General features: G+C 43.3%; 1 protein-coding gene and 1 pseudogene across 8 annotated transcripts in view; one reads left to right on the top strand and one right to left on the bottom strand.

Moving 5' to 3' along the window:
- MTUS2 (microtubule associated scaffold protein 2) overlaps nt 1-1,442 on the bottom strand; it is a 496,165-nt gene extending 494,723 nt beyond the window's left edge. For 7 of the 8 annotated variants that reach the window (XR_009559713.1, XM_060287790.1, XM_060287789.1 and 4 more), the window contains exon 1: nt 1,153-1,442. The gene's annotated coding sequence lies outside the window, so the exon portion shown is untranslated. Of the gene's footprint in view, nt 1-891; nt 1,108-1,152 lie in introns of those variants that run through there. The other variant, XM_060287791.1, reaches the window with a different exon arrangement.
- A 9,183-nt stretch (nt 1,443-10,625) lies between these two features.
- On the top strand, nt 10,626-19,911 carry LOC115866561 (bolA-like protein 2 pseudogene; annotated as a pseudogene).
- Nucleotides 19,912-22,794: the final 2,883 nt, after the last annotated feature.

Raw genomic sequence — 22,794 nt, 5'->3', positions numbered from 1 at the left:
TGCCATCCTATGGGTCTCACCCCTGGCTACACATTAGAATCACAAGGGAGTTTTTAACATTACAAATGTCACAGCATCACCAAAAACCACTTGGAACAGATTCCTGAGATGTGGGTCACAAGAGGAGGTGCCCAGACTTCAGTATACCTGATATTTCTACTTCTGTCTTCTTCTTCTCTGAAAAAAAACCCATAAATACAAGTAGAGATATTAAAGGTTATTTAAATCTTTAATAACTGGCAGTTCATAATTACAAAGTTTCCATCAGCTATAAGAAATAAAATCATTCACTAGTTTAAAAGCCATAAAGGATATCTGTGGGATCTTTTTTATTACTATCAATAAGTAGTCAAAGAATTTTCACCAAGTTTCTTAACAGCCCTTACAAAACCTACTCTTTTTTTTTATGTTTTACAATTGTACCTAATGAGGTCAAAGAAACGGCCCTATATCATCTTAAAGGGTATCTCCAGCTAAGACCATGCTTATCTTCCAGTAAAGTTTTGGTTTAAAGAAGAAATTATGGCTCTGACTTATCTTCACCCTCTCTTCTTAGATGCTCTGGTAATCCCTTTTATAACTTTAACAATGAGCAAATATTTTTTAAAAGCACTTATATAACAAGAGTACAGGCGCCTTTGGTATCCTGCCAAGAGTACTTCTTTCCGTGTTTGTATTTAAAATAGAATGGTAGTAACATCACTTATGTGCCTGAAATTCCTTCTGTGCACAGGCTCAGAATGAAAAAAATGGATGTAGCAAACCGCTTCACTGCTTTACCATTATAAAGCTCAAAGGAAATAACACATTCGTACTAAATTAAGACGAAGACACAGAACAAATTATCCAAAGCCGGGGGTGTGGGGCGGGGAGGGATTCGGTTGAACTCACCTACCAGCCCTTCTAAAACAGAGGATGTTTAACCTGGCAGCACGCGAAGGTGCCGGACGAGCTGCAATACCTCAGTCCGAGCAGGTGATGGATGCAGGCAGGAGAGAACGAGGGCTGTGATGACCGAGAAGCCAAAATAAACACTGCGCTGCCCGGAGCCCCGGCGGCAATCACTCCCCGACTCGGCGCGGGTTCCCAGAACGCCGGCAGCGGAGCCCAGCCCGCCCCTGTGCAGAACTGAGCAGAAGAGGATTCGCTCACCTGGGTGGGAAAGAGCCAAGGAAGATGTCCAAGAAGCCAGCGCTGCCCTTCAAGAGACTCTCATCCCGGACCGGCTTCCCACACGCCTCCTCTGCCTCCTCCGCCTCCAGCTCGAGTTTTCTATTTGGCCACAGGTCTGGACTCGGCTGATCCTCCGAGGAGGTCCGCAAAGCGGGGGCGACAAACTTGCCGGGAGAAGCCGGCAGAGGTGGTGCAGGCGGAGGGGGCAGGGACGCCCCCGCGCGCGGAGCCGGCTCCCCAGCCTGGTCCCCGCCGCCCGCCCACGCCCGCTCGCGCCCCGCGCTCACCTCGCGCCGGCACCGCCCAGGCCGCCGCCCCCGCTCCGAGCGCGCGGCGGCCGCGGTGGCGACGGCCGGACCCGCCGACCGGACGCCGAGGCGCCCCCCGGCCGCAGCAGCCGCCCCTCCGGCCGCCTCGCCCGGACAAAGAGAAGCGGCGGCGCGGGCGGCGGCGAAGACCGGGCCTCGGAGAGCGCCGCGCAGCCCGCGCGCCTCGCCGGCGAGGTGCGGGCGGCGTTGACAGCGGCCGGGCGGCGAGCGGGCCCGCGCGGGAGGGCGGCGCGGGGCGGAGAGGCGCGCACCACCTCCCGGCCTCCCCGAGACGCACACGCCGGGACCCGAGCCCCGCGCCCCGCAGCCCTGCCGGGGAGCCGCAGCGCCCTCTGCCGGCCGCGGGGCCGCCGTGCGTCCCGCTCCGGCCCCGGCGGTGGGATTCCTGGTGCACGAGGAGCCCGAAGATGACCTGTGGAAAGGTTTGCGGAAAAGGCACACGTTTCTTTCTAGAACCAGGTTTATTTCTGTGTTTAATAAGCACCAAATGTGCCTAACACCGGTCGAGGGGTTCTAGAGGACCTCTTAGGAATAAGTATATTAATTTATGTCTCAAAGAAATGCTCCCGGCTTCCCTAAGCAGTGCACGTGGAAGGTAAGCGAGATCAGAGAACTTCCGCTGCCTCCGGTTCAAATGTCAATGGAATAAGCTTTTGCCGTTATAAAAATGAAATGTGGGTGCTGGTCCTCGCACTATTTAGGTGGGGTTTTTTTAAGGGCGGTGGGGAGGTCTTTTTCCAAAGTACCATGTTAAGCAATATTTTACAGCAGTTAATTTTTGAATCATTACTGGACTACTTAGTGAAGGGAAATCACACCACTGTCTTTTAAAAATATTCTAACAGCTCTCCCTTCTCCTCTGGACGAATCTAGGGCAGATTTCAAGTTTTCCTGTCACTTTCAGCTGTTAATAAACAGTCTGATCCTCTGGTATTAAAAAGTCCAGTCCAGTCCAAGTCAAAACTTCCGTCTCATTCCACCTAAGCCTACCCCACTCCCCTCTCGCCACCCACCAGCTCCCAGCAGGACCCAAGCTCAGAAGCCTGCATGGGGAAGGGAAAGGCCTTTTCCTGCCTTGTTCTACATCCCGGGCTAACTCTGTGCAGACTGGCTCATCCAGAATGGCACGGTGGGGAGCTTGCCCAGCACCAGGCTTCCGAGTCAGCTTCTCCACTGGTGGTGCATCTCCGCAGGGGTCACGTGCCCTGGCAGGCAGACCCAGCCGCCTTCCACCCTGTCCATCCAGGTCACGGCCACAGCAGCACGCCCTCCCCGTTCCCCGGTCACAGGTAGCTCTGACCAGCCTTGCTCTTCACAGCTTGTCTCGTAGGAGTTCGGAGGCTCTGGGTTCATGTATGTCCCCAAACTCTGGGTGATCCATGCCAAGCTCTCCAGGTAGTTCTCCAGAAGCCTTTCTTTGGATGAAGGGGCTGGTCCTGCCCCCTCTCCCTCACAGCACCCTGTAATTCTTGCTACCAGCCTCCTCCCTGATCACTCTCTCCTCTGCCTAAACCCTTACTCATCAAATCCTACAAAGATGGACCAATGCCTCTATTTAAAATGTGAAGACACCTCTCTCTGTGGTGGCCATGTCGTGTTCTTCTCAATTCTCGAGAGGATAACTAACTGATGGCCTCCAGCCGTCACATCTTTGGATCCACCACGGTGCTCACACCCAGGTCACACATCCCCCCAGCTGTTCCCTGCCCATGACTGAGCACGGGGGCAGTACTGGGGCTGAGCCATTTCGCAGGACCCATTTACTGGGCAGCCTTTGTTCTGAAAGTTCCCATTGTCCTGACAAGACCTTCTCAGAACTGGCCCCAGTCTGTAAATGTGCACTATCTGGTCATTTTTATTCAATCTGACAACATCCACCTTTTCATCTGTAAATATACCTCATTTAATTACTTAGTAATTATTATGTAACTATATCCATTACTTGTGTAATTGAACCTACTTCTGCCATATATCTGTGAGCTTTCTACTGGTCCTGCTTTTTTTGGGATCTTTTCTGCCTCCCTTAGATGACTGAGGGAAAATTTCCGTTGTTTTATATTTCCTGTTACAGAAATTATACATTCTGTATTTTCTTCCAGTAATTATTCTTAAAGTTCTAACATGTGTAGGTAACTGGAAAGTCTAAGTTTTTACATCTCTGTGCTTCTCCTGAACGATGAAGGACTTTTGAGCACTTAAACTTCAATTGTCCCCTGCCCATCTTACGTGACATCATGCAAAACTTTACTTGATTTTTTTCCTCTGCAAATTAGACAGTGTTATTATTATTTTATAGTCAATGTTTGCTTACCATTCCTTCTTGAATCTCAGATCTTCCTTCTGGAATCAATATCCTTCTTTCTGGAATACATCATCAAAAATTCCTTTGTGAATGCTTTTTGGTGATAAACACTCTCCAGTTTGGTTTCCTAAAGATGTCCTTATGTCACTTCCATCTTTGCACGATAGTTACCCAGGTCTACAGTTCTAGGTTAACAATTACTTTCTCTTTGGGCTTCTGTTGCTGCTGCTGTGACGTCAGCTGCCAGTTTTAGTTGTTATCCCTTCAGGAGCGACCCATCTCCTCTGTCTGCTTTTACCATCTTCTCATCATCTTTGTTGTTTTGCAGTTTGCTTCTCTATGTCTAGGTGTGGATTTCATTTTATTTCTCTTTTTTGTGGTTTACTGTGCTTCCTGCATCTAAGAATTCTTGTCTTTTACCAATTTTAGAAAATTCTCCAACACTATCTTCTAATATTGTTTTCTCCCATTCTGTCCTTCTGAATTCCAATCAAATGCATATTATACTTTCTTATTCTATCCTGTGTTTCAGTCTGTTTTGTTTATTTTCCATTTCCTGTTCTCTCTCTCTCTCTCTCTCTCTCTCTCTCTCTCTCTCTCTCTCTCTGTCTCTCTCTCTCCTGCCAGGTCTTTTTGAAGGACCTTTTGTGGAATGCATCTCAGACATGTCCTTTGGAGATGAAAGGGAGAATCTCTTTATCCACTAACTTCCACTTCCTATTGGTCAGCGGTGGCGCCATAAGCCGTAACTCACCCACCCGTCCAGAGCGTGCAGGCGTGAGCAATGAGGCGTTCCCACAGGTATTCCATGTTATGACATCAGATGTTTCTTCAGGGAAGAGAACAAGAGATCCAGGACGGAATCAAAGTGAGGTTCTGTCTGGTTCTACCGAAGAGAAGCTGGTCTAAGCCTCTTGAAACTGGTTGCTGCAGCAGCGGCTGGAGCAAATGGTGGGACCAGGGGGATTTACAGAGGTCCACAAGCAGTGGCCAGCACAGATACTGACTGCATGTTTTACTGCAGTTTTAAGTGTTTGAGTCAGAAGTTACTGTTTTCTTAGAATGACCAGTCCTCCCATAAGGGAGAATAATCACACTGGTCTCTGTGCATGTGCCTGTGGAGTGGACTGGAGAAATCTCACGATATGAAGAGAAAAGCACCAAGTGTGTCAGAAATCAGAAGATGTGACGTTGGCCGTGTAATCTAAGCAGGTCACTGAGCTTCTGTGAGCCCTGGTTTCTCCATCTATGAGGGGGGATAATAACAAATGCATTACTTACCTTATAGGACAGGAATCAAAGTGGTAACAAATATAAAAGCATTTTATAAGCTGCAAAATGCCCTAACAATATAATTTATGGTAATTGTAAACATTAAGGCTTATTTTGGTGTCCTGGCTACTCTCTGCACCCCAGGCCCCAAGCCAGAACTATACCAAGTTCTGGGCTTTTGGTAAGCAAAAAGTCGATGTGAGATAAATGCTTGAGAGAAGGAAAGAAAACAATAAAGCAGCTATGATGGCAGTTTGAAAATGAAGCAGATATGTTGCAGTGGTATATGCTCTGTCACCTAAAATGTAACTAGGGGCAGGGATGTGGAAAAACTGGACGCTTGTGCACTATTGGTGGGGATGTAAAATGGGGCAGCTGCTATAGAAAACATATGGCAGCTCCTCAAAAAAAAAAAAAATAGAATTACAATATGATTTAGCAACTGTACTTCTAGATATATACCCAAAGAATTGAAAGCAGAGACTCAAAGAGATATCTGTATGCCCCTGTTCATAGGAACAGTATTCACAATAGCAAAAAGGTGGCAACAGCCCAAGTATCCACTGACAGATAAATGGATAAACAAAATGTGGTACATATAACGGTATGTTATTCAGCTTTAAAAAGAGGAAGTTCTGATAAATGTAACAACATGGATACACACTACTATATATACGACAGATGATCAACAAGGACCTACTGTAGAGCACAGGGAACGCTACCCAATATTCTGCAATAACCTATATGGGAAAAGAACCTGAAAAAGAATATATATATATAACTGAATCACTTTGCTGAACACCTGAGACTAACACAACATTGTTAATCAACTATACTCCAAAATAAAATAATTAAATTTAAAAAAATGCAACAACATGGATGAACCCTGAGGACAATATGCTAAGTGAAATAAGCCAGACACAAAAGGACAAATATTATAAGAGTCCACTCATATGAGGTACCTAGAGCAGTCAGATTCATCAAGACAGAAAGTAGAGTGCTGGTTGGCATTTCCCTGGTGGCGCAGTGGTTAAGAATCCGCCTGCCAGGGCAGGGGACACGGGTTCGAGCCCTCGTCTGGGAAGATCCCACATGCTGCAAGCAACTAAGGCCGTGCACCACAACTACTGAGCCTGAGCTCTAGAGCCCGCGAGCCACAACTACTGAGCCCACGTGCCACAGCTACTGAAGCCCATGCGCCTAGAGCCCATGCTCCGCAACAAGAGAAGCCACCGCAGTGAGAAGCCCACGCACCGCAACAAAGAGTAGCCCCCGCTCACCGCAACTAGAGAAAGCCCACGTGCAGCAACGAAGACCCAATGCAGCCTAAATTAATTAATTAATTAATTAATTTTTTTTAAAAAAGAAAGAAAGTAGAATGGTGACTGCCGGGGCTGGAGGAGGGGAGGATGAGAAGTTATTGTTTAACGGGGACAGAGTTTCAGTTTTGCAAGATGGAAAGAGCTCTGGAGAGGGATGGTGGTGACGGCTGCACAACTATGGGAATATATGCCTTGGAACTGTACACTTAAAATGATTAAGGTGGCAGATTTTATGTTATGTATATTTTACCACAATTTGTAACAAATGTAACCAACAATCAAAATAATACAGGAAGCAAAGGATGGTTTTCATAACAACTACAGCCTCTGCCTCAAGGATCAGTGGGATCCTCCCTGCCTCCTTTCCAGGCCAGGTGACACAAGACTGCCAGGCTCTGGGGCCTGTCCTGTGTAAGGCTCGGGTGTCGCGTGTGGGCGTTCCCCAGCCAGTGACAGGGAGCCACACCTCCCCAGTCTGAACACTGCCCGGCTTCCAGGCGAGTGGACCACACAAAGCCCGAAAGCATTTTTCACCTAAGCCCTGGGCCCCGCACAAGAGGCTCCGGAATCCCAGCTACTCCTCATCCCTCTACTGCGGCTCTGGGCCCGCCAACCTGGCTTCGGGGAGAACGGAAAGCCTTTCACCCAGAGCAGGGAAAGCAGAGCTGGAAGACGAGGACCAAAGGCAGACTTCTCAGGCTTCTGACAGTGTCGCTGGGAGCTGGACTTAGCTGTCCGTCTTTCTTTCCTCAACATGTTCATTGAACACTGGCTTCAGTTATTAAATACTGTCAGCACCACCTCCGATGTAGATTACACGTTTGGTTCCCGTTCTTGAAACCTGGCTCTAATGTCCAAGAGTTTAAAGATCTTTTTTTCTCCTGAAGTTTGATTACGGTTTAGAGTACTGTAGTTAATAGCCTGAAAGACCCTGGCACAAACTGGGTCGACTGGGTTTTGCCTCACATATGCACACTGTCTTTCCCTGTTTGCCCTGAAGGTCAGTCTTTCCTCCGATTTGAGGCTGCTCAAATGATACAAGTGGTACAAAAATCATAATTTCTGTCCCTAGACCTCAGATAAATTCCCCCAGGCAATTATTGACGTGGCTGAAACATCAGGAGAATAAAAATGGCTGCAATCCTCCTGATGCTACTTGAATTTTAATGCGTTTTGACTCTCTTGACAATGTGACGTTAATTTAGGGCTATAACAAATACTGCATATTGAAAGACATGTTCTTTGCTTCCCTTTGCTTATTTTGTGTACTTACAGCGAAATAAGCTTCAGTTATTATGGCAAAGCCTATTGAAAAATGTATACATCGATTTTAACACAATCTATAGCATACAAAGAATCTTCTTCAGGAGATCTGATATAGTCAAACCAGTTTTCCTAACATCCCAGATTCCCTAATTGTTTTTTTATGCTATAGTGTCTAAAAACCAAATCACAGAAGACGTTGCAAGAGGCTTTGTTTAGGAGAATGGAAATCCCCTAGCATTTTACCTAGGATCTCAGAAAGTCATTTCTCTGGAGAGCAGTGAATACTGACCAAAAAAAATCAGACACGGTTATAAAATTTGCACAGTACTGGTACACGAAGTACTTATATTCCTCCAGGCCTCCCATATCTTGACCAGTTTGCTCCAGGAAAGGTCTTTTCCTCTTTCGCTAGGTGTTCATTCCTCCACAGGTGCTTACTGGGCACCTACTTCACCCCAGCGCAGTGTGAGGTCCCTCCTCTCAGGGAATTTACATTCTGGGTAATGACAGCTGGTGCGAGGACTGCGGAAGAAATAAATGGGACAACACGATGGAAACTTGGAGGGGGTGGGTCTCGACTCTGGACATGAGCGTGTCCTCCACTGGTACTGTGTATGCCTGGCTGTGCCTCTGAGGGAAGGAAAGTGACAAAGTGCCCAGGTAGAAAAGAACTTCTAACTACATCTTTGTGTTCATAACTTTTTTTCTAATTTTAACAACTAATTTTGAGGTGTTTTTTTTTTTTAATTTCAGGGTTTTTTTTAGCTTTTATTTTCCCAAAATTGAATTATTGGGTTAGAGAATATTAACTAATGACTACATATATATATAACAAATTATATATGTGTGTATGTGTATATATTGTATACAGGTGTTTGTATATACTTATATCAAATATTTGTGTGGCATATATATATATCATATATGCCACACAACATATATATATACACATAAATAGAGAGAGATCCAAATAAAAAATCCTGCACCAGTTTATACTCCTATCATGAATGTACAAGAAAAGCTATTTCACATTTCTTTTAATCTCCTTTAAAATGCTTGCAAATTTGATAAATATAAATAGTATCCAAGTTCTTTCGTTTTTATCATGTTTTTAAATATAATATTGGAAAATACAGAAGAATATGTGACATGTACATACGTTACAGAACAAAATAACACAGGTGAACCCATAACTCAGCCAGTAACTTGCATCCATCCTGAATAACTCCTCTATCCTCTTGCCTCTTCCTCACTCCATCCCCAGGAGAACCTGTATCCTGTATTTTATGCCCATTATTCTCTTATCTTTCTTTTAAAATAACTTTATCATATATGTATATATAACTGAATAACGTATTAGTGAATTTGGTTTTTTAGCCTTATAAAAATGATATCATACCTAATGGAGTTCTGCAACTTGCTAGTTCACTCAACATTATGTTTCTAAGATTCACCTATGTTATGGCACATAATTTAAATTCATTTGTTTTTTCACTGCTATATAATATCCATCATTTTCCTGTTGGGTTGTTTTCAGGGTTTTTTTAAATTATAAATCCATATGAACATCTCATAAAAATCATCTTGTGTATCAAAAAGCATTCAAGGGCTTCCCTGGTGGCGCAGTGGTTGAGAGTCCGCCTGCCGATGCAGGGGACGCAGGTTCGTGCCCCGGTCCGGGAAGATCCCACATGCCGCGGAGCGGCTGGGCCCGTGAGCCATGGCCGCTGAGCCTGCGCGTCCGGAGCCTGTGCTCCGCAACGGGAGAGGCCACAACAGTGAGAGGCCCGCGTACCACAAAAAAAAAAGCATTCAATATAATGCTAAATATTTTTGCAATGTACCAACGGAAACATCAGCTGTACCAATGTACATTTCCACCAGCAATATATACCATTTATCCTCATTCTCTCCAACACTTGACATGGTCAGACTTCTTCACTGTTGGCAAGCAATTGTTGTGGGTATAAAATAACATCTTGCTGTGGTCTGACTTGATATTGCCCTGATTACTAATGAAATAGAACACGTCTTCTCATGGTTACGAAAATATGGTTACATATTTTCTCTTCTGTGAAATACCAGTCCACCTCTTTTGCACATTTTTTCATTTCTATTTAGTGATTTATCTTATAGATTTATAGAAGTTCATAGCATATTCTGGATTCTAATTCTGTTGATTGTATATATTACAAATATGTTCTCCCAATGAATGACTTAATTTACATTTACATTATGGTATTTTTTGAAGAAGTCTTAATTTTAAAATAGTCAAGGAACTTCCCTGGCGGCACAGGGCTACAAAGTTGTAAGTCTTTATATCAGCTAGAGCAAGTTCTTCTACCTTATGCTTCTTGACTCTTTAGAACGAACCTGTCAAATTTTTTTTAATTAATTTATTTATATTTGGCTGTGTTGGGTCTTCGTTTCTGTGCGAGGGCTTTCTCTAGTTGCGGCGAGTGGGGGCCGCTCTTCATCGCGGTGTGCAGGCCTCTCACTGTTGTGGCCTCTCTTGTTGCGGAGCACAGGCTCCAGACGCGCAGGCTCGGTAGTTGTGGCGCACGGGCCTAGTTGCTCTGCGGCACATGGGATCTTCCCAGACCAGGGCTCGAACCCGTGTCCCCTGCATTGGCAGGCGGATTCTCAACCACTGAGCCACCAGGGCAGCCCGAACCTGTCAATTTTAATGAAGATTCCATTTCAGATTTTCTTTGGAATTTGGAGAGAATAAACAACTTCATGATACTGAGTGTTCCTTTCCAAAAACATGAATATTATTCCATTTTCTTGGGCGTTCTTCAATGTCCTCCCATAAGACCTTATGATATTCTGCATATAGATCTTGCACATCTTTTGTTAAAAGTATTCCTAGTGTAGCAGGTTGCCAGTTGTCTCCAAAAATCCATCCATCTCTTCCTGGGCACACAGCCACCCAAAGAGATTCTACTCACCCCAGGAGTGATGGTGCAGCCTCCAGGTAGCGCCTACTGAAAGAATCACTGCTTTACCTGGACTCAGCTTTTCCTCACCTGTGCTGACCACGACACTGATGTGGAAGTGACCCAGTTCTGATGATTCAGATGAGTACAGGACTCTCGGGAATGACCTAGCAACAAAGTAAAAGGAACCCAGGTCTCTGGATGACCTGTTGAAGCAGAGCTGTCTGCCAGCCTAGACCAACCACACTAGAAACTTCTCTTTTATTTAAGCCATGCTATTCAGGGGTTCGTTATGTTATGCTATGTTTTTTACACAGTTAGATTCTGTTTAGTAATGTTTTACCTGGAATTTTTATATCTACGCTTAAGAGTGAGATTGAACCGCAATTTTCCTTATTCTTGTGTTCTTTCCTTGTTTTGATGCCCTAAAGTGCATTAGGAATATTTCCACCCTTTCAGTCCTCTGGAGGAATTTACATAAGATGAAATAATTTGTTTCTAGAAAATTTAATTGAACTCATCCGTAAAACCATCTGGATTTCATGTAGTTCTTGTTGGGAAGAATTTTTACTGTGAGTGATTTCATTTTAACACTTTCTTTATAAATAAGTAATGAGTGCTACCTCAATGCAGTTTTAATTTCCGTTTTATATTACTAATAGAGTTGCTCATCTTTCCATATGTCTATTAATTGTGGGTTTCCTATTTTGTGGGTTGCCAGTTTATTTCTTTTTCCCATTGGGATCATTTAGATTAATTCAGCTTCCCCTCCCAGTGTGGATGGAGTACCATTCTCCACCCCAATGATGTTGGGCTTGGCCATATGACTTGCTTTGGCCAATAGAACAATAGCAGACATGACACAAGCAAAAGGCTTTAATTATGCTTGCTCAGATTGGTGCATCTCTTGCACTAGTGCTGTCACCATGACAACCAGCCCTGGGTAATCACTGGCCTTAGAGTGATGAGCACACTTGGAACAGACCTGTACCCAAACTGCATCCTGGAGCCAAGCCCAGCAAACTTGGAGCCTGAAGAAGCAGAGTCACCCAGCTCAGTGCAATCTAAGTCAGCCAAACAGCAGACTTGTGTGAGAATAGATGCTGTTGTTAAAAGCCAGTGAGTTTTAAGGGGACTTGTTATGCAGTAATATTGTAATAATAGCTGACTAACACATCTATTATCTATCAGCGTGTTAGAGAATTTCTTATCATTTTTTGTAATCATTAGCTTATATAATTTTAATAGATAACTTAAATTAATATTCACATAATTTATATAATTATTAGTTTATTGCTGTAACTATCACCCCACCCCCGCTAGAGTTTGTCTTGTATTTTGATGGTGTTTCTTAATCTTACACATAGGGAAATTTTACTCATTTTTAGTTAAGTTTGTACATTTTTTCCCCCTGTTGCTCTTCTATTCCTTTTGAACCTAAACAGTCTTTCCCAATTCTGAGATTTAATAAATAATCAATTCCATTTTCTGTTTTATAAAACTTTAAAAGTGTGTAATTCTCTAATCTATCTGGAATAAGAGAGGTGTATTAATCATTCCTAGACCCTCTTATTTTTTTTCCTGAGTTCAGTGTGATATATCTAGGACCCCTAAAAATTAATCCCAATTCTAATTGGAAAAATGTTTAAATTGAAAACTCATTAAGATTATATAATAGTCACCCTTTTAGCTAACAGCTTTGTTTTTGCTTTAAATTTTTAATTAAATTGGCATACCAATTTAACTATCCCAATTACTTTGTGTTTAACCAAGCTGAAATTACACTTTCATTTGCTGTCCAATTCCTCTAGAGAATTCAAATTCACCACAATCTTTTAGTAACCCACAGCTCTGTTCCTTATTAACCAAAATAATTCAATCACTCACAAAATTTTTTACTATTTTTTCCTAGATAATCTTACAATCCTCTTATCTATACAAGTTGAAATTGAAGGAGGCATACTGCACTGTTAGAAGGACTAGAAAAACGCTGTGTGAATAGCATCACTGTATTGAAGGTATCCTGCTGTGAGTGAAGGTGTGTCCCTCGGTGGAGCCTTCCTGGATTCTGTAAGGGGAATTTGCTGCTGTTCTCCCTGTGGTCCCGTAGCACAGTATGTATGGGACTTGCATTGCAACGTACTTTTGTTTACATGTTTGTTCACCCCATTTGACTGTGAGTCCCCCATTGGCAGTTACTCATTTCTAGTTGTCTAGCACCCATCTTGGTACTTGGCTCATAGAAGATGCTCAGTACCTATTGCTTGATTGATCAACTGATTGGAAGGTTGCACTGGGTGATAGTAAAGTGATGGTGGGCAGCCTATTTGGGTAGCTTCCTTTCTCTTTCCTTTCTGTGAGACCACGACCAATATATAATTCATTTAAACTCTTATACCAGGTCATTCTTTTATATCTCCCACGCTAGGTAGTTATTGGAGTGCCCAAAGACCACAAAGGAGATAGGAAAGTGGGGATTAAAAACTTCTCCCCAGTTTCTATAGCTAAGTTATCCTAGCACATTGATATATTGGAAGGAGCACTGAACTAGGGGTAGGGAGACTTAGGGTCCAAGTCCAGCTCTTCCTCTTAATACCCAGCTTAGAACAGGTCACTTCATTCCCCGGGGCTGCAATTTTGCCATCTGCAAATTGAAATGTGCCACTGCATTGCACAATCTGTTAGGTCCTTAGGACTTTAGTTCTGTACAGAACTACTCAGGATGAGAGCCATTCATCAGGCAGCCACACTGCATAGTGGAAGGACATGGGGCTTTGGAGTCAGGTGGTTGGGGCATTGTATCCAGACTGTCAGTTACTAGATTAACAACCTTGGGCAAGATATTTAGCTTCACTGATGCTCAGTTTTCTGTGGGACGTATAATACCTCTCTTGCAAAGCTGCTGTGAAATTTAAATGAGATAAGGCAGATGAAGCCTGTGGCACTGCGCTTAGACTGCAGTAGAGTCTAGACAGGAACCTTAGTTGTGTTCGTCACACCCCTGTCCTTGCACACAGAGGAATCTCATCTTTCACCTTTCACTGATGCTCACATACACTGCACACACACGTGCATGCACACACACACACACACACACACACACACGGTGGAATAGTTAAAGACAGCAGAAGTCCAATTTTAATGACTTTTTTCCCATGGTTCTGGTACCATCATTGCCAAAAGGAGAGGCTATCTTACAGGCAGTGATTTAATGGTTAAATGTTAAATTCTTGATGTCTTACAAGCATTAAATAAATAGTCCCTAGGTAATTCCCCCTATGTCCAATAAAATGAAAAATCACCAGATATATGGAACTTGGAAACTGGAGTTATTAGGTTCTTTAAATCCTGGACACAGATACCATTAAACTGTGGGTCCCTTCCAATAACTTTTTAATTATAAAGAATATTTCATACCCAGTAATCAATATTACAAGATGGCGCAGTAAAACAGTATTGCCAACAGTTCCAAACGTTATGTCTCTGCTGTACTTTACATCTTAGGTCTGGATACTAAGGTTTGTGATTGCTTGTTTTGAAACAAAACCCATCTACCTACAAGGCAATTCACTTTGGAATCAGTTACTGAAAGTTGCAGCAGGCTTCAAAGCCCAGAGGGAGAACGTTGATGATTCAACTATCCCCTCAAATTGGGTTTTGAAATTCGTGATTTGGGAGCACTCTCTTCACTGACTTTGAGGGAGCGCTAACACCTGGTCTGCCCAGCAGAGGGCAACAGGACCCGAGGAAAAGCAGCAAGAGTATCAGCAGGGTTTTAAACTCAGGCTCCCCAGGAGGGGCCACCCAAGGCCAGGGCCAAGGAGGATGACACTCCTCCCGGCCACGAGGAGCACCAGGGCCAGTGCAGAATGGAAAGATGGGTGCCTTGTCCAAAAGCACCTCAAGCCCACTCCCCGGACTGGTCTTGCCCGGAGACTGTGGGGACGCCCCCCTTCATTCACGCACAGCTCTTTAGATGTCACCTTCTCAAGGAGACCCTCCCCAGCTAAAACAGCATCCCCATCCCCCTCTAAGTGGGACCTGACCCTGTAACCAGCTTTATTTTTCCTCCAAGCACTTACCGCCAACACCTGATGTATTATATTAGTCTGCACTTACTAGAATGTCCACGGGAGCAGGAATTTTCTAGAGTTTTCGGTCCATGACTGTATCCCCAGCTTCTGGAACGGTGCCCAGAATGTGTAAACACTGGACTGTTGAAATGAGGATATGTCTTGACAACCACTGATGAGACAAAAGTAAAAACCAAAGAATATCAGTGCGGCAGGGGTCCGAGTTGCAGTTCGTCCCCGCTTGGGGCCACAGTGGAACTCAGCGCCCAGCACCTCCAGGGAGAAGCTGCACAGGGACCTGGAGATGGAGCACGTGGAAGTGGGGGACAGGACTCCCAACTGTTGCGCGTCCAGCCTCCGCGTCCTTGTGGTGTCGGCCAAGTTCAAGGGGAAGCCGCTGCTTCAGAGACACGGGCTTGTGAACACTTGCCCAGCAGAAGAGCTCCTGCACATCCATGCCTTAGAGCAGAAAACCCTGACCCCGGCGCAGTGGGCCCGTGAGCAGCAGAAATAAGGGACCCAGACCTGCACACCTATTCAATTATGAATCAGGGCCAAAAAAAAAAAGAGGAAAACAAAACAAAACAAAAGAATAACCAGGGCAAGGCCTGCAGGGCATACCTGCCAGATCAGCAGATGGGATGGGAAAGACTATCCCTTTACCTGAATGCAGATTTGCTCTGAAAGCAGAACGCCGACTGTGCATAGAACCATCATATTTTCCCATCACCTAATCTGTGATACTTTTACAACGTCCTTGGGGAGTGACTGCTTCACTCCTTTTACAGGTGAAATAAATAAAGCCCAGAGAAGTACAGAATCTTACACAAGATTCCAGAGTCACACAGCTCCCGTGGCAGAGGCAAATCAAGAAGACCAGAACTCAAGCAAGACTGACGTCTATCCTCCTGTTCTTTCTGAGGTCACGCTGTTCCAGACGTGGGGTCTGCAGTCTGACCTTTTCATTCTATCCCAGGGTCAGGAAGATAAACTTAGTTGCCCAGCGCCTTGGGAATTGATTCAGCTTGTTTGCAGAGACCAGTCAGCTTTGCCTTGGATTCAGTTCATTGTCAACGTATCAGTAATTCTTTTTTTAAAAAATAAATTTATTCATTTTTATTTATTATTTTTGGCTGTGTTGGGTCTTCGTTGCTGTGCGCGGGCTTCCTCTAGTTGCAGCGAGCAGGGGCTACTCTTCATTGCGGTGTGTGGGCTTCTCATTGCGGTGGCTTCTCTTGTTGTGGAGCACGGGCTCCAGAGTGCGTGGGCTTCAGTAGATGCAGCAGGTGGGCTCAGTAGTTGTGGCCCGTGGGCTCTTGAGTGCAGGCTCAGTAGTTGTGGCTCACAGGCTTAGTTGCTCTGTGGCATGTGGGATCTTCCCAGACCAGGGCTCCAACCTGTGTCCCCTGCATTGGCAGGTGGATTCTTAACCACTGCGCCACCAGGGAAGCCCAATAATTCTTTATTAATAAGCCCAAGCATGTGACATTTCTGAGCAATTGCATATTGAATGTCAAGGGAAAAGATAGGGAGTGCATTGTGTGTTGTGAAATATTGCAATAGACAGGCATTTACAAGTTACGTGATTCTAAGCATTGCTTCATAAGTGACCCTTGACCTCTGGCTCCTGTAGAGTTCATGATCTGGCCCTGAGCTGGCACTCACTCCAGACCACATACTGTAGTTAACTAGCCACAACTGTGTTGCACACGAGGCTTTCCTTTGTGGTGAACTTTAATATTCAGCTGGAGAAGAGACACTCTTATTCCTTTAATTGTGTTTTTCTAATTGAATTGCAAATTGTAATTGTTTCTTCCTCTTGAAAGATCTTAGGTTTCATCATTGAGTTCTATGCTCACATATCATCTTAACTATTTTTAAGACTTTGGCATGACTAAATAACCAAATAGACCTTGCCCCATAGATAACTTTTGGATAAATATAAAATTTCCTCTTTGACAATAATCTTCTCACAACGTGACTCTCTAACAGTGTCTGATGTATAATTATTACAAAAGGGACAAGAATAATACATCAGTGTAAATAGACAAGATGACATGTATTGTACCCATATCTATGAACCACTATATTTCTCCTTTCCTGATCTTTAAAATGGAAGAAGTTCCATTTGACTCTGCTCTACTTAAAGGAAGATTATGAAGATTAATTGAACACTCTTGGAAAAAACAAAAATATTACAGAATAAATTTCGGCAAGCAAAATTACCAAGTTAATAATAAATTTTTTTATAACATAGCTATCTCATAACAGCTTGATAAAGATGATGAGATTTGTAGAGCACAGAATTTTAAAACTGGAGGAGATTCCAAAGGTTATCTGGCTCAAATTCATTTTACAGAGGAATAAACAAAAATGTGCAGAAATAGCAAATTTGAGACACTGTTTTAAAGCTTTCCTTTGATAGACTAAGATTATATAATAAGTTATGTTTAGAGAGGGAATGAAACTTCCTATTTAACTCTAGGCTACAGCACAATAGTGAGGCACTAGCCTCTCTTTGAGGGGCTCTGGACTATTTACAGCAGCTTCTTTATTCTTCATACATCAGCCTTCCCAGATCCTTCACGATCCTGATAAATTTTAAATTGTCAGTGTCCTTCTCAAAATGACTAAACTTAGATCCTCAATCCTATTCTCACCATTATAGGGAACTGTGGGGTTGGTTCCACCTTGAAACCCAGATGGATCTAATTAATGCAAACCAAAATCACGTCCATTTTTGGAACGCCCGCCTAAGCTAAAACCGCTACCTAGGCTTCTCCTATGAAACTGCTTTAAACTGGGGCACAGCTGTTCTTTTTGTCTGCTTGGGAGCCATCTCTCCTGCTTCTGCAACAGCACCCCACGTTTGCTTTGGGGAGTTACCACTCTAACCATCTGAGAGAATCTTGGAGGGACTGTCAATACAGATGGTCTGCCCTCCCCTGCCCAAGAGGTGGGTATGTGAGTCAAGCTAGACCAACCAGCTGCCCTCTCTCCAGGCAAAGATCTTGACTCAGAAGGAGCTACGAAGAAGCAGGGGCGGTGGGGGGGAAGGCAGTACCTGACTGGTTTGAGTGGGTGTGCTGAAAAGATACTGTCCGTCTGTCAGTCACTTCTAGTTTCCTAGATCCTCAAAGTTATTCTGGTTTGGGAGCTTCCAGATCTTGATTCTTCAGCCTTTCCTTCGATTCTATGAGTACCCCCTGCAACATTTGTTAAAACAAAGTCGGTTTCTGTTGCTATTAACCAAAATCTCTACCTGGTACACCTGGCCTCCAGGCTATTTTCCGGTTTGCTTCCTTGTGTGTTTTCTGCCCCTCATCCTCTTCTATCAGAGATGGAAGCTTGTCTGCCCTGTTCATTGCTGGATCTCCAGAACAGAGAATTATGTCCGTAACATGGGAAACTCTCAAGAAATATATGTTGGATAAGTGACTGATAGACAACTCCCTAAATAATCCAGTTGTCAAATCTGAGTACCTTGGGATGATAAACTGAAAAAAAAAAAAAGTTTTGTTGCTGTTGTTTTAGTTTTTGTTTTTAATTTTTTGGCTGAGTGGCACGTGGGATCTTATTTCTGCGACCAGGTGTTGAACCTGCACCCGCCGCAGTGGAAGTGTAGAGTCTTAACCACTGGACCGCTAGGGAATCCCCAAGGGTTTTTTTTCTTTTTTTAATAAAGGTCTATTACTTTATTAATCTGAGCTCATAAAGAAATGAGGAAAAATGTCTATAAGAGAGGACGTAAGACCTGATCCTCACTAACTCAATGCAAGTCCTGTTTTCTGCCAAATTAGCCTCAGAATTGAGCAGTTGGGCAAAGGGTGGCGAGGACCTTGTGACCAAGTGGATGGTTCAGCTCCTTCTGCCTCGGGGGAATGGAGCCCCAGGGAAGGACTGCAGCTGCTGTGGCCACAATCACCCCCCTCCCCCATCCCCCAGCCCAGCAAGCCAGGGAGAAAAGCAAGCAGCTGAGTGGAAATGATCCATGGAGAAATGGCTCTGCATTTCTGCACTTGCTGTGTGATCCATGATAAATTTCAGGTGAGCCTAAGACTGGTCTTGGTTTAAAAAGAATGAGGAGAAGCAGCAAGAAAGGGAGGAGTTGTGCCAATAGGATTACTGTGGCCAGTGTTTGCTGCTGAAGATAATTAGGTGAATACTGAAGCCTTTGGCACAAGAGGATGCTCCCAGACTTGCCACCCCCAGGTAGGATATAAACAAAATTCGAACTATTATTGCTTTGGAGGCCTTTAATAAACTATGGAGGGGATATGAAGTAAAGCCCTGTATTACAGAAGAAGTGTCAATTGGTTCTTACACCTCACAGGGGCCTTACCAGAGATGCTTCTTAATAATGGCTAATGTGAATGAGTGTCTGTTGCATGCCAGACGCTGACTGTGCTAAGTGATTTGCATGCATTTTCTTGTGTGATTGCACAGTATTCCGGGGTAGATACTGCTATAATCTCCCATTTACAGATCAGGAAAGTGAAGTTTAGAGAAGTTGACAATTTGCTCAAGGCCACACAAGCACTAAGATTTCAACTGGATAGCAAGGTATGCTAGTCTAGAGAGAGGGAAATGGAATAGGATAAAGGAGAGAGGCCAGGGAGATCCCTGTGTCTGCCCCCATTGTGGGTGTGAAAGAGAAATTTCAGGAAAAGATTAGGCAAGGAGAAAACCAGAGGGGAGTGTAACAGTATTCAGACAGCCCAGTTTTAATGGGGACCTGAGTGTGTCCTGAGCCCTCCCAGGGGGCCCCTGCTCAGTTCCCATCCCCCGCCCCCTCTGTACTGTTCCTTCCAAACCATTCCTCGTCCACCCTCACCCAACACCATCTGCAGTCCCTTTGTAGCAACTAATCCAACTGAGAGATTTGCAGGAGTGATTTCCACGGGTGTCTCACTAAAAAATAATGAGAAGTGGTTTTCTTACCCTCCTCTCAGAAAGCAATCGTGGCTTTGAGTCTTGGAAACTTGCATTTATTCTTGACCCAGAGAAGAAAGAACAGGTCTTTCAAGTGCCCTAAGGTTTGCGAAAGAGGGGGTGTGACCCCTCCAGCCCCAGGAAGAGTTGGATCCTCTAAAGAGCGGGTCTCAAAACACTGCCCCCTGGCATCCCCAAGACCATTTCAGTGGATAGAAGAGGTCAAAACTACTTTCAAAATAATATGATTTTATTTGCCTTTTTCCCTTTCATTCTCGCACCGGTGTACCTGGAGTTGTACCTAATGTGTGACATCACAACAGACTGGATGCAGAAGCAGATATGAGAATCCAGCTGTCTTCTATCAAGCCAGATATTAAAGTGATTTACAAAAATGTAGAACAAAACAACACAGTTCTTCTCATTAATTTTTTTGCATTGGAAAATGTCTAAAGCTGACCTTGAGGACAGTTGCATCTTGCCCTAACTTTTTTGCTACAGGAAGAAACAATACTTTGGAGACAAAACAAAACATTTACCTTCAGGAAAAGAATTCTTTTCATTCGTGTCTTCCTCCAAAACGTCATACAATTTATGACTAGGTTGCCCTGTTTGCGTTGCTGCCGTTTTGGTTTGCTTTGGTCACTTTTCCTCCCTTCTGAGCCTCCCCAGCCTTTTAATCCAGCTTACTCTGGGACACAATGAATCACTGAAACACAGGTGTCAGGCCACCCGAGAGCAGCCCTAGTCAACGATTGCCCCCAAAGCGTGACAACTTATTAATCAGTAGGGTTTATCAGTACATTTTATCTTCAAGAATCTAAAATATCACTGCCCGTCCATTTCATGGCTGGTGGAGACTCCCTGGTATCTGCTTATGCTCTTCAGATAAGAGCTGCTTATGGGCAGGGCCCCTAGCTAATGCAGCCCCACGAGCCGCCACAAGGCCTCGTGAAGCACCTGGCACACAGAGGCACTCAGGAAATGTGGAGTAAATATAGTTGGATTGGACTGCAAAACCCTTAGCCCTGCCAATCCAAGAATAACCAGAGGGACCTGATGACGTGTGACATATCGCCAAGTCAACCAAGCAACCCCAGCTGGTACCCCAATTTCTGCTGGCCCTCCTCATGGACCCCCAGTCAATGCCTTTGCCTATGGGAGCCCCACAACTGCCCTGCCCTACCTTCCTCCCTCCGACCAGACCGTGAGGAGATAGGAGGCCAGAGAGTGGATGGGAGTACCCAGAGAGGCCTCCACCAACATTGACATGGCTCGTCCTGGCCTATTTGTATCCAGACCTGAATAGTCCTGCAGTGATTGTCTATCACTTATAAATGTTAATGTGCACATAACCACTTTACCAAAAAAAAAAAAAATCAACTAAAATGTTTCTCATTCTGATCAATATTGAAACTTGAATTTTTAGAGTTATAATCAGTGAGTTATACTCTAAACTATTGAGTATGCTCATTTTTTATTGAATATAATCTATATACTTGTCACATTAATGGTTACGTAGAGTTTTTTTTATACTGATGTACTATTGTTTGCTTAACATTTGCTGTGCATTGGTTACTTGGGTCGCTCCAATTTTTCACTACCAGCAATTGTGCTATGATAAACATATTTGTGCAAATTGCCTTTTTTTGTGTCTTTTAGTATTCCTTAGACTCTATTTCCACAGGCTATACTCCTAGTAATTCTACCAAACATTTAAAGAAGAATTAACACCTAGCATCTCAAACTCTTGCAAAAAGTTGAAAAGCAGAGAACACTTCCTAACTAATTTTACAAGGCCAGCATTACCTTGATAATAAAATCAGATAAAGATACTATAGCAAAAGAAAACTACAGATTAATATCCCTGAAAAATATGCAAAAATCCTCAACAAAATACTAACAAGGCAACTTCAACAACACTTTTAAAAGATTATACACCATGATCAGGTGGGATTTATTCCTGGAATGCAAGGACAGTAAAATCAGTCACTGTAACGCATCACGTTAACAGGATGAAGGACGAAAACCACACAGTCATCTCAATTGATACAGAAAAAGCGTTTGACAAAATTCAATACCCTTTCATGATAAAAACACTCAACACACTAGAAAGAGAAAACTACCTCAACATAATAAAGGCCATATGTGAAAATCCCACAGGTAATGTCATACTCAATAGTGGAAAACTGAAAGCTTTCTAAGATCAGGAAGAAGACAAGGATGTCTACTCTTTCCACTTCATCTAAACTACAAAGGAAGAAGTAAACTCATCTCTGTTTGCATGACATGATCTTATTTGTAGGAAACCTTAAAGATTACACACATACATCCCTGTTGAAACTAATAAACACATTAAGCAAACTTGCAGGATACAAAATTGACATGCAAAAATTAGTTGCATTTCTATACACTAACAATTCTAAACACTTCTATATACTAATGAACAACTTGAAAATGAAATTAAGAAAAGAATCCTATTTACAATAGCATCAAAAAAAAAAAGAAATATTTAGGAATAAATTTAACCAAGGAGGCAAAAGACTTGTACACTGAAAACAAAATACTGGAAGAAATTTTAAAAGACATAAATAAATGGAAAGACATCTCATGTTCATGGATTGGATGACTTAATATTGTTAAAACGTCTGTACTACCCAAAGCAATCTACAGATTCAGTGTAATCCCTATCAAAGTCAAAATCCTTATGAAGTGGCATTTTTTGCAGAAATAGGAAAAAACATCCTAAAATTCATATGGAATCTCAAAGAATCCCAAATAGGCAAAACAATCTTGAGAAAGAAAAACAAAGCTACAGGCCTTACATGTCCTGATTTCAAAACATATTACAAAACTACAGTAATCAAAATAGTATGGTACTGACATAAAGACAGACATATAGACCAACAGGATAGACTAGAAAGCCCAGAGATAAATCCTCAGATATATAATCTTTGACAATAGGAAAAGGATAGTCTCTTCAACAAATGGTGTTGGGGAAACTGGACAACCACACACACACACACACATACACACATACACAAAGTTGGATCCTTACATACACTATGAACAAAAATTAACTCAAAATTGATTAAAAAGCTAAATATAATGCCTGAAACTATAACACTCCTAGAGTAAAACATAGGGAAAAGCTTCATAACATTGGACTTGGCAAGGATTTCTTGG

Source organism: Globicephala melas, chromosome 18, assembly GCF_963455315.2.
Source record: "Globicephala melas chromosome 18, mGloMel1.2, whole genome shotgun sequence".
Classification (NCBI taxonomy): Eukaryota; Metazoa; Chordata; class Mammalia; order Artiodactyla; family Delphinidae; genus Globicephala; species Globicephala melas.
This window is presented reverse-complemented; position numbering and strand designations above follow the sequence as displayed.